This window comes from Dermacentor variabilis, chromosome 7 (genome assembly GCF_050947875.1).
Source record: "Dermacentor variabilis isolate Ectoservices chromosome 7, ASM5094787v1, whole genome shotgun sequence".
In the NCBI taxonomy this organism is placed as follows: Eukaryota; Metazoa; Arthropoda; class Arachnida; order Ixodida; family Ixodidae; genus Dermacentor; species Dermacentor variabilis.
This window is the reverse complement of record NC_134574.1, coordinates 111,915,802-111,926,869: the sequence shown is the minus strand read 5'-3', so window position 1 is coordinate 111,926,869 and position 11,068 is coordinate 111,915,802. Positions and strand designations below refer to the sequence as shown.

At 39.8% G+C, this 11,068-nt stretch overlaps 1 long non-coding RNA gene across 1 annotated transcript in view; it reads left to right on the top strand.

The window, feature by feature from the left end:
• The first annotated feature begins 22 nt into the window (after window positions 1-22).
• The window catches only part of LOC142587022 (uncharacterized), a 37,298-nt gene continuing 26,252 nt past the window's right edge, over window positions 23-11,068 (top strand). The window contains exon 1 of the long non-coding RNA XR_012829332.1: window positions 23-117. This is a non-coding gene — a long non-coding RNA (uncharacterized LOC142587022). The remainder of the gene's footprint in view (window positions 118-11,068) is intronic.

Sequence of the window (11,068 nt, the reverse complement as noted above, 5' to 3'; positions counted from 1 at the left end):
GGTGATCTTTCGCCGGCGATAGTTTCCCGCAGCTGCGACACCACTTGCTTCCCGTGTTGGGACACACGTCAACCCGATCTCCCAGTCCTCCACACCCATAGCAGACTTCCGTATGGCGTAGGTAGAGCATGCACCGAAATATGATCGCGCCGCATGCCACGCGGTTGGGCACACTCATGCCCTCGAAAAGCAGCACCACCACTGTGGTGTTGTTCTTGATCCGCCTGCCCTCCAAAGCACCCGGATTCCGTTGATTTACAATTATCGCTCTAAGTTCAGCCTTGCTGATTTCTGCGTCGACTCCTCTTATGACTCCGTTACAGAAATTCTCGGGTGGGGCAAGGTACGCCGCCACGCTAAGCGTGCCTTCGCCGAGACTGATTTGCAACTCTGGGGCGTACGCGTCTGCGTTTTTCTCGTGCGGAATGCACGCCACTGGCGGTGACCTAAGTAGGCATCAAGGAGTTGCTTCGAAAAGCGGCTCCTCGCCAGTCTGACATCTACAGTGGCCAACCTAGACATCAAAGAGGTTCCTTGAAGAGCCGCACGTGCGTAGACCTTTTCAAAATTGTCTAAAATTGTATTTGGTGGACGACTGATTTAAAATCTTCCCTCGGTGCAGCAGCCAGATGCACTACCAATTCAACCACTAACCCATAGCCGAGGTGGACGGGAAAACCGACACAAAATTCTTAGACACATAGATACTCGTCTCCTGGAATGTGCCAAAAGTACTATAACATCGCTAATTCATTATAGCAATATTTTGACGAATGAATTGTTTATCATTTAATTTCTAATTTCCATAACATATATATGAGTCAAACAAAGCTTCGGTTATAAACACGCTCCAGCTGGCGCGGCACTCTTTCTAAGGTGAAGTCGCGGGAAGCGCTGTTTTCTAGTAAGCTGGTAACAAGTTGCAGGGGCTCCCACTCTCTAATCCTTGCTGAAGCCTTCATTCCAGCAAGCAGTGCAATAGGTTGCAGAAGCTTCGACCAGCACTTTGAATTTGCATTTCCGCCGCAATAAATTTTGAATAAACGTACACCTGTATAGACTGCTATGGCAGAAAATTGTATTCTTGCTGTCGAAATTGTATATTTCGGCTTTGCTGGTACATCTGCATCGCAGTTTCACGGAAACAAGGTAGAACTTTTCGCTCTTGTTGACTTCCTTGTTAGAGGGAACAGACGTCATAAAATACAGTGCGGATTAACAACTAGATTTTTTTTTACCTACCGGTTTTACGTTCCGACAGTACTAAAATTCACAAGGTGGTAAGAAAATTTTGCTCTATAACTATATATTCTAGAAAACATGACGTATTCTACGGTAATTCTCTATCGAGACTGTTGCACAACCTTATGCGCATAGCTGGAATCGTCATTTTCTCACAGGCTTGCTAACGCCACCTCAAGCACTTGGCATTTGTTATTTTTTTATGCTCTGCGGTGTTGTACCTTCATAGTAGCAATTGCGGCTACGCTTTTTGGTTTTGTTTTTGCGCCACCGACATTATAGGCAAAGGCTCATCAAAAAAAAAATATTGGCACGTCTCAATTACGCGAGTCTGACTAATGACAATGAGCATCGCACCAAAACAGTGCAGTCTGGTTTAAATTTTTGTGCTTGCAGCTATAAAAACTAAACATCAGCGTAACTGAGTGACCGACTAAATTTCGTCCATACCTATAAAAAAAGGTGCATATTGCACTTATAAATGCAAAGAGCGTCTAGTACAAGTGGTATATATGGGTAAATTTGCGCTTGTCTTCTTAATTTCAAAATAACAAATAGACGTTTCGAAGACGTTCAAGACGCAATTTACCAGTTGTACAAAAGTAAGCCTCGGTACCAGAGACACATAAGAAATAATAATATTTGCTTACTAAATATTTGGCTACTTGCACAGTAAACCAGATGCGCCGCCACTTTGTCTCTTTAATGCATTACAAAAGTTTGGTAGCGTGAATAACTGTCTACGTTATTTCGTGCATGTTATACATAGGAATGATTGGTAGCACATATAAAGCAGCGTTTCTTTTAAACGTTGCACTTTTCAGCGCGCTCTTACGGTTTCCTGTTTTTATCGTCAACAAATACGTTATTTTAGGGATGTTCGCCTCAGGAGCAGAAAACCTACTTATAAGAGTAATTATAAGAGTAATAAGAGTAAATCTTGGGAAAATTACCTACATTTATTAAGACAAAAAGTAAGAGCATCGTTTGCCCATGTAAATTTCATGCGTCTTGTGTGTGATGAAATGCAGTGGCTTTGGTACTCATGTATTTAAAGCCAGTATTGCATGCATGAGTCCGTTTAGTTAAATGGGAGAACCTAAAATTGTCATAGACGTTACCGTGAATCTCTGAAGACATATCACCACTATTGTGTCATCCAGTGACTACGTTTCTATTTATGCATCATGCTTTCGTTAATAAAGCCACGGATTACTCGCAATTTGCGAATTCCATAGTTCAATGTTTGCGTTAACTCTTGAAAAGAAGAGTCATTCGCTGATTGGAAGAAGGCAATGAGCATTTTCTGGACATCACGCAGACTTGAAAGTAATTCTGTGGTAATTATTGCTTAACGCAATCATCACATCGTATACAATGTAGATAAACTCATTCGATGATCCACGGACGTGGCTAGAAAATGAGCCGGGGTTACTACCCATATTTTGACAATATAAATGGAAGTTCTGTGGTAACCTTTCCTGGTAATTTTGATAGAAACTGTCGTTGCTACCAAATTGTGCACATTGGCCTTTAGCATTATAAAGTTCCATGATTTAAAGTTTATTGATGATCCATCGCGAGCATGCAAGAGTTCCTAAGATCATGTGGCCTTACCGTTTGACGAGTACCTCGTCCCATAGACAGACCAATAAGGCTCAGCGCAAGCACTGAAGTTTTCAGATAATGCGCCATGACTTAAGCCTGTAAACCTGACTGTGCTTTTTCCACTAGCTTTACAGAGGGTATTTATTGTCCCTTTCGCGAGTCGCTACAAGCGTACAAATGTTCCAAAGGCTAAGAAACGATTTTCGAACGCCATGGAGGTCAAGTGCTTCATCATTTTTCGATGTATTTGTTGTTCATTTTTGCTTTCGCTAGCAATACGACGTCTTCAGTTATCATTTCGGGAGCTTCAACAGTCTTATTGCTTTTTTTATTTGTTTTATCATCGCGAAAATTCGCAATAGGTAAACACGTGTATTTGCTTGAGTCTTTGCCCTACCATTAACCCAAAGGGCATCATTCGTGCGCATATTCGCAGATTTTATGTTGGTTTATTCTGCTTAACGAAAATGTAAAGATTAGCAAGCGCATTTCTGAGACAGGCTATAAATTTGGAATACATATTTTCTATCTTGTATCGTGTTAGAATAAAGGAGTATAACTTTCTATACGTCGTGTTAAAATTGCTTACAATTACTTTCTGTGACTGCGCGAATAGCATATTCTTGTTTTCTAGAAAGAGGGGTACAGCATGGCAAATATCATGATCATGATGTTCTCTATGCTCAAGATCCTGATCTTGAGAAGGAAATTTTTAGAAGAATAAAAATGGGTTGGATCCCATACGGCAGACATTATCAGGTCCAGACTAGAAGCGGACCGTTATCAATGAAAAGGAAGGTGTACAATCAGTGCATTTCACCAATGCTGACATGAGGGGCAGATACTTGGAAATTGACAAAGAAGCTTGAGATCAAGGGAAGGAGCGCGCAAAGAGTGATGGAACAAAGAATGCTAGGCATAACGCCAAGAGAGAAAGAGAGAGTGCTTTAAATCAGAGAGCAAACCGGTATAGCCGATATTCTAATTGATATCAAGAGAAAAAATTGGAGCTGTGCAGGTCATGGAATGCGCAGGTTAGATAACCGGTGGACCATAAGGGTAACACAATGGGTACCAAGAGAAGGGAAACGCAGTCAAGGACGGCAGAACACTATGTGGAGCGCTGAAAGTAGGAAATTCGTCGGAGGTAGTTGGAATCGGTTGGCGCAGGGAAGGATAATTGGAGATAGCAGGTAGAGGCCTTCGTCCTGCAGAGGACATAAAATAGACAGATGATGACGATGGCATATGCGTCGAGCGCACGCACAGGTCACTGAACAGGACACTGTTACTTGGTTCAATAGCCTTCAATTGTAAGATCTGAAACACGATATAGAACAAGCCGCACCCCCTCCAATAATAATTTTACAGTGTAGTTCTGAACCTCTAGTTGATGAGACTTTTCCGAAAAGTGCCTGCATTCTTCCCTATCACGTATACAACACAAAGCAGAGCATTTTTTAAATAATAAACAACAACAAAACAAGCATATAAGCCACATATTTGTCAATCAGGTGTTCTTGCCAATAATGCCAAGCACCTAGCCCTTCCGGCATACGATTCCATGTAAACATTACTTGCTCAACTTGCCGCGGCCACGGCACCTCGTAATGCGGACTGTGACGTCACTAGCCTTTCACATACAAAAAACCTAGCCTAGCAACCCATTTGAGCGCTGTTGCAGTCCTGCTGTGGTTAGGCAGCGCATGGTTAGGACTCCCAGAGCAGCACGAATACAGGAAGCGGTAAAGGGAAAACACGACCAGCGGCGGAGTGCTGCCGCTGGTCGTGTTGCCGTGGAATTCCAGCGAAGCCGAAATCCGCACTTTCACATTCTCATCTGGCTGGATAATTCGCTACAGGAGCAATTGAGCAATTAAGCAATCCATGCACCGCTTCAGGAGTTGTAGTGATGCTTTCAACAGCTTAGTTGGACATCCGCTTTCGTAGGGCCGCAATGAAGAGTCAATTTTTTCCTATTAACACAGTATAGCGGCGCCCTCTGATGAAGTAGCGCGGTTGTTTTGGTGAAGATGTTACCAGATGGTGAAAATATTTTGAAGCTTCAAAATATCAGTATATTCTCAGAATGGCAACTAAGACATTGATAGGGGATAGACTGTGAGAGCTAACGAAAGTATAATGCTGGTAATTGCAGCACTAAATAAATCTGCAATGAATTTTCGTAAGTAAAATTCAGCATTTAAAAAATAATCCACATATTTGCATTACCAACTTTACAATGTCGTAAAACCCATATAAAAACTTACAAATTTAGAACTTTAATGTAGAAATCTAGGTGTGGTGAGAAGCTGACCGTTCTCCACGTCGTAGTGGAGTGTCGGGAAGCAGAAGCTGAACGAATCAAAGCAACTTTCTTCTAGCACACTGATGCCACTATCCCTTTCATCCTGTATTGTTTCTTAGAGTAAAACCAATTTTCGATCACAAATAACTGTTGCATTTTCTAAGACGTCCATTTAATGCGCGTTATAAGCCCACGATATTTTAAACTCATCTTCTCACCAGATGCTGATGCTGCTACAGTAGCAAACTATATGGCACATGCATCCGGGCCCTTGTACCGCGTAAGGGCCTTGTTGAGGCAGGAGTGATACCCCTAACGACCTATTTTAGCAGATGACCTCTTCGTAGTACATCGTTTCTGTTTAGCTTATCTCAAGTGTCATCGTATATCTTTATTACGAATACATTTACACACTTTCCAAATAATATGCTTAGGTCCCTATACAGCCGTGTTTTATCCACGTCTTGCTGATAATTATTCATTTGCCAATGGCAGTCTATACTCGTAGCCTTGGCACTCCTTGGCCTCTTCTGGTCCTTCCTCCAATAAACTGCAGTGATACTTTCAGGGCACACTAAGTCTGGTAAGGAGAAAAAATCCGTCTTGGGCTATTGTTTTTAGGTTGTATACATTTTGTTGGGTCAGTAAGCCAGTAGAAATATGCGCACACTTTCATTAGTACTGTCAGGAGCAGGGATGGGAATGTGTCTTTCCACTTGTGCGATACCTTGCTTTAAATTATTTAGTTGGTTTCTGGTAAATTAGATGCCTTTCGACCGCGTCATATCTTGTAAATTTATAGCTGAGGGTGTTTCGGTAGATAGATACTACGTTCCGACATACTGCTATGCGGCATAAGTTTGTGGATGTCTGTGTCCTTGTGTAGCAATAGCTTTGCCCTGGGTGCAGTGAGTTTTATTGCATATACTGCTTGTAACGTATCTCAGCTACCTTAAAAGCCAGTGCTGTAACAGGAGCCAAGGACACATTGATATTTATCAACCAAATATTAGAATATTGGCAAAGTACACTATCTTCATCTTTCCAGTGGAACGGAAGAAATTTTCTAAGCGGGAAGCTTGCACATTCTGCGTTTGTTATTAAAAAATATTTCTGCTCGTTTTTTCTCTCCTTATCCAAAGCGGTAGCCATGCGATGAGTACCTTGAACTGATTATGCTCCCAAGAAAATACGTCATTACCTCTAATGTGTTACAGCACAAAAAATTCACTAAAAGTTTTTACGAACGCAAGTCTAAAATTTGATCACACGTTCAGAAGTATCAAATATTTCTATTATATATCTGTCTCAAGTGTTGACTCATCAAGGCGTCTATGGCCGAAGCTTCGCAGCAGGGCTACCGACGAATCGTCATGACAACATTCCTTCTTGATCTTCCTTTGCTGTTGGAACAGCAGAATGTAAACTTTGAACGTCAGTTGTCTATTTTTTCATGTCGAAATAAAGAACGCACCAAGAAAAAGTATGTCACAACACCCCTGAGAATCGGAATATATTGAATAAATGATATCTCAAAAATTGCTGTCAATTTCCACCAACTATGTAAGAGCCAGATCATTGAGAACAACATTGACGACAGCTATATTTGTAAGTCTGTAATCTGATAGAGTTACTTCCCCTCGCTGAATCAAGCGCATGTCCAATGATACTTAACATTTAAAGGGCACTAAATACAAGGCAGAATAGGAATGAAGGTAAAATTGGCCTAATATATATATATATATATATATATATATATATATATATATATATATATATATATATATATATATATATATATATATATATATATAATTTTATGCAATATATGAATAATATTACCTATATAATGTCATGAAATAAAAGTTTTACTTAACGAAACCAACTCCGAATTTGGGCTGGCGAATCAACTTTCCAATAAATAAGAATGAACTATCAGAAGCACTACAGTTGGAACACTTATAAATTGCGCATGTTAAAGTAGAGGCAATAGATTAACAATTGTATAATGCTAACGATTACAGAAATAAATAAATCCATAGTAAAATTATCGTGAAAAAGATTCCTTATAAAACAGATTATTCACATATATGTATTAGCATATTTACACTGTTCTTATACATATATACAAAAGTAGAACTTTAGAACTCTAATGTAGAAATCTTATAGGTGTGGTGAGAGGTGACAACTGAGTGTCGGCGAGCAGAAGCTGAACGGAAAAAAGCACTTACCTCTAGCATACCAATGGCACTTTTCCCTTCTTCCGGTATTGTCTCTTGGATTAGAACCAATTTTTGATCACAAACCAGTGTTATACCTATTTTTTAAGATGTCAATTTATTCTGCGTTATAAGCCAACAACATCTGTACCACATTTCCTCAGGCTGATGCGGCGAATGTAGCGGCCTCTATAGCGCATGCCTCCACACTGTTTCTTGAGTAGTGTCAGGAGCAGGGGTTTGAATGTGTCTCCCCATTTATGTGATTCCTTGCTTTAAATTATTTAGTTGCATTCCGATCAATTACTCGAAGTTGGACAGAGATACTCCGCCTAAATACTTGAGGACGTTTTATGAGCGTAGATATTGCCTTCGGACATGCTGGTATATTACATAGGTTTGTGTATTTCTGTGTTCTCGTGCAGCAATAGGTTTGATCTGGGAGCAGTTACTTTCTGTGAATATACCGCATGGTATGTATCACAACTGATTAAAGCAGCGAGTGATTTATGAGGAGCTACGGGAATGTTAATACTTGTCATCCAAGCATTGGAAGCTTTTGTAATCGAAGGGTTTGAAAATGCCGATGCCTGCTAGCAGTGATACCAACGATTCGCCATGACGGCACTCCTTCTCAACCGTTTTTTGCTGTTGGAACGGCAGAATCGCAAATTTGAACGCCAGCAACTTATTTTCCCGTGTCGAAATAAAAGAACCGAAACACACGCGAGAAGAAAACGTACGTCACGACAACTCTGAGATTTGAAAAATCTTCAACGAATGATATCTGAAAAGCCGTTGTCACTTCCCACCAATAACTTAAGTGCCACAGCTTTACAAGCAACATCGATGAAAGGTGCCGACACTCAGAGTTGCATTGCCTCGGTGAAGCAAACAGATGACCACTGACACTTAACATTTCAAGAGCACTAAACACAAGGCAGCATAGCACTCAAGCTTAAAATTGTGATTATATATATATATGTAAACGAAACAGAAACTAAACGAAAAAAGCACTTCATCCTCTCATCCAACATTGTTTCTTGGAGCACAACAAATCTTTGATCGAAACAGGGCTAACCTTTTTTTTCAACATGCCAATTGACTCAGCGTTTAAGCACATGATATTTGTACCACATTTTTCTCAAGAGATGCTGATGCTGCGAAGATAGCGACCTGCATGGCACCTATTGTGCTCAAGGGCCCTGGTGAAGCAGTACGTATACTTGTAGCGACATATTTTAGTACATAACCTTTTCGTGGTACATTGTTTCTGCATATTATATGTATTGTGTCCTTGCCTAGTTTTATTACGAATACATTTGCGTACATTCCAAAGAATATTCTGAGACATCTCTACAGCCGTGTTTCAAACACTTGTTGTACAATCATACTGTAACGATGACAGTCTATTATCAGAGCCTTGGCACTCTTTGCACACTTCTGGTCCTTCCGGCAGTAAACTCGGATCATCATCATTGGGCACGCTAAGCCTAGTAAGGAGAGCAAAATCCATCTTCTCCTTATGTTTTAGGTTGCATCAACCTTGGTTGGGTCAATAATTCAATCGAAATATGCCCACTATTCCTGAGTAATGTCACGAGCACGGGTTCGAATGTGTCTCCCCACGTTAGTGATATCTTGCTTTAAATAATCAGTTGCATTCCGCTCAATTCGTGGTCGTTCGACGGAGTCATATTTTTCGCCTATATGGTTCAGGATGTTGTGTGAGGGCAGTATGAGAGTAGACATTGCGTTTGAACAAGCAGCTATGTGGCATAAATATGTGGATTTCTGTGTAATTGTGCAACAATAGGTGTGATCTAAGAGCAGTTATATTTATTGCATATTATTGTGAATTCTATTGTATTGCATTGCATATGCATTGTATTGCATATTGTATTGCATTGTACGTATCACATCTAAATAAAGAAACCAGTGCTGTATCAGGAGCTAAGGGAATCATCATATTTATCAACCAATCTGTAGGATCCTTTATTACCGCCCTATTTCATCGTTACAAGGAAACAGATATTTTGCATGCGAAACACTTTGGGAATTGTTAGTTTGCTATTAAAACAAGTAATTCAGGTTGTTCCTTTCTCTGTTTTTCCAAAGTGTTAGCGATGAGATGTATACCTTGATATGTTTACGTGAATTTGTTACAGCAGCAAAGTTGCACTCAAAACATTTACAAACGCAAGTCCAAAATTTTGATATGAAGTTCGGACGTATCAAATACTTCTATGACAAATTTGGCGTCAGCGTTCACTCGTCAAGGCGTCTGTAGCCGATGCCTGCTAGGAGTGCTACCAATGATTATCTAATTTAACCTTTCTCCTCGACCATCCTTTACGGTTGTAACAGCAGAATCTCAATTTTGAACGTCAGTAAACGATTTTACCATGTCTTAATAATATAACCAGAAGAGACGCACGAAGAATAGCTACGTCACAGCACTCCTGAGAGATGAAATATTTTCAACAAATGACATCTAAAGAATCGCCGTCCCTTTCCACAAATAAGGTAAGCGCCACAGCCTCACAGACCACGTCGATGAAAGGTCTCTGAACTCGTAGAGTTGCTTTTCCTCGGTGAAGCAAACACAAGGCCGCTGACACTTAAAATTGCAACAGCACCAAACACAAGGCAGCATAGCACTAAAGAATAACAGTATATTATATGAAAGATATATAAATATATATATACATATATATATATTTATATATGTGTGTATACATGTATATATGTATATATACATAAGTAAATATATTGTAAATACCAATATTCATATAAAATATAAATTAATATAAATATTTAAATTTTAGATAAATAATATACACGTACACAAACAAAATTGCAATTGTGGCTCGTGGATACTCCGTCTAATAAATAAGACTGAACAATCAGAAGAACTAGCTTTGGAACAGTTATAAATTGTATATGATAAATCACAAGCAGCTGATTAACAAAAGTATAATTCTCGTAAACAAAGCAACAAATAAATTTATAGCGAAATTCTCGCGACAAAAATTTAGCAGGGAACAAATTATTCACATATTTGCTTTAGCACATTCACGGTTTTTTGTAATTCACATCTACAATTGCAGAACCGCAGAACTTTAATTGAGAAATGACGTAGGTGTGCTGAGCTGCTGACCATCCACCATGTCTTGTAGGAGTTTCGCGGAATAGAAAGTGAGCGAAAAATCACTTTCTTCTAGCACAACGATGCCGCATTCCCCTTCATCCAGTATTGATTCTTGCAGCACAACAAACTTTTCATCACAAACCAGTGTAAAACTTTTGTGTTAAGATGTCGGATTATACCGCGTTATACACCCGCAATATTTGTACCGCATTCTCTAAATCACGAAAAACGGTATTTTTTGTAAAAGTAGTAAAAAGGTGCAGACCAATTTGTTTCTATTCATCCCGAAAATATGCCTTTCTTCATGTATTGATAATGGGGCTGACTCCTACATATTATTTATCTGGTACGCCTCACTGATTTCTCTCGTAAATTTTTCACCTTGGGTGAAAACAGATGGAAAATATTTATCCGCCCTGAAGTCTCATTGTGCCAATACACAACCAAGTCAGGTGAGCTTACTGGTCTTTCTAATGTAGTATAGCGATTTCTTTGGCACATATTTAGTTACCGGTCAATCTGCCCAGTGTGCATTACACC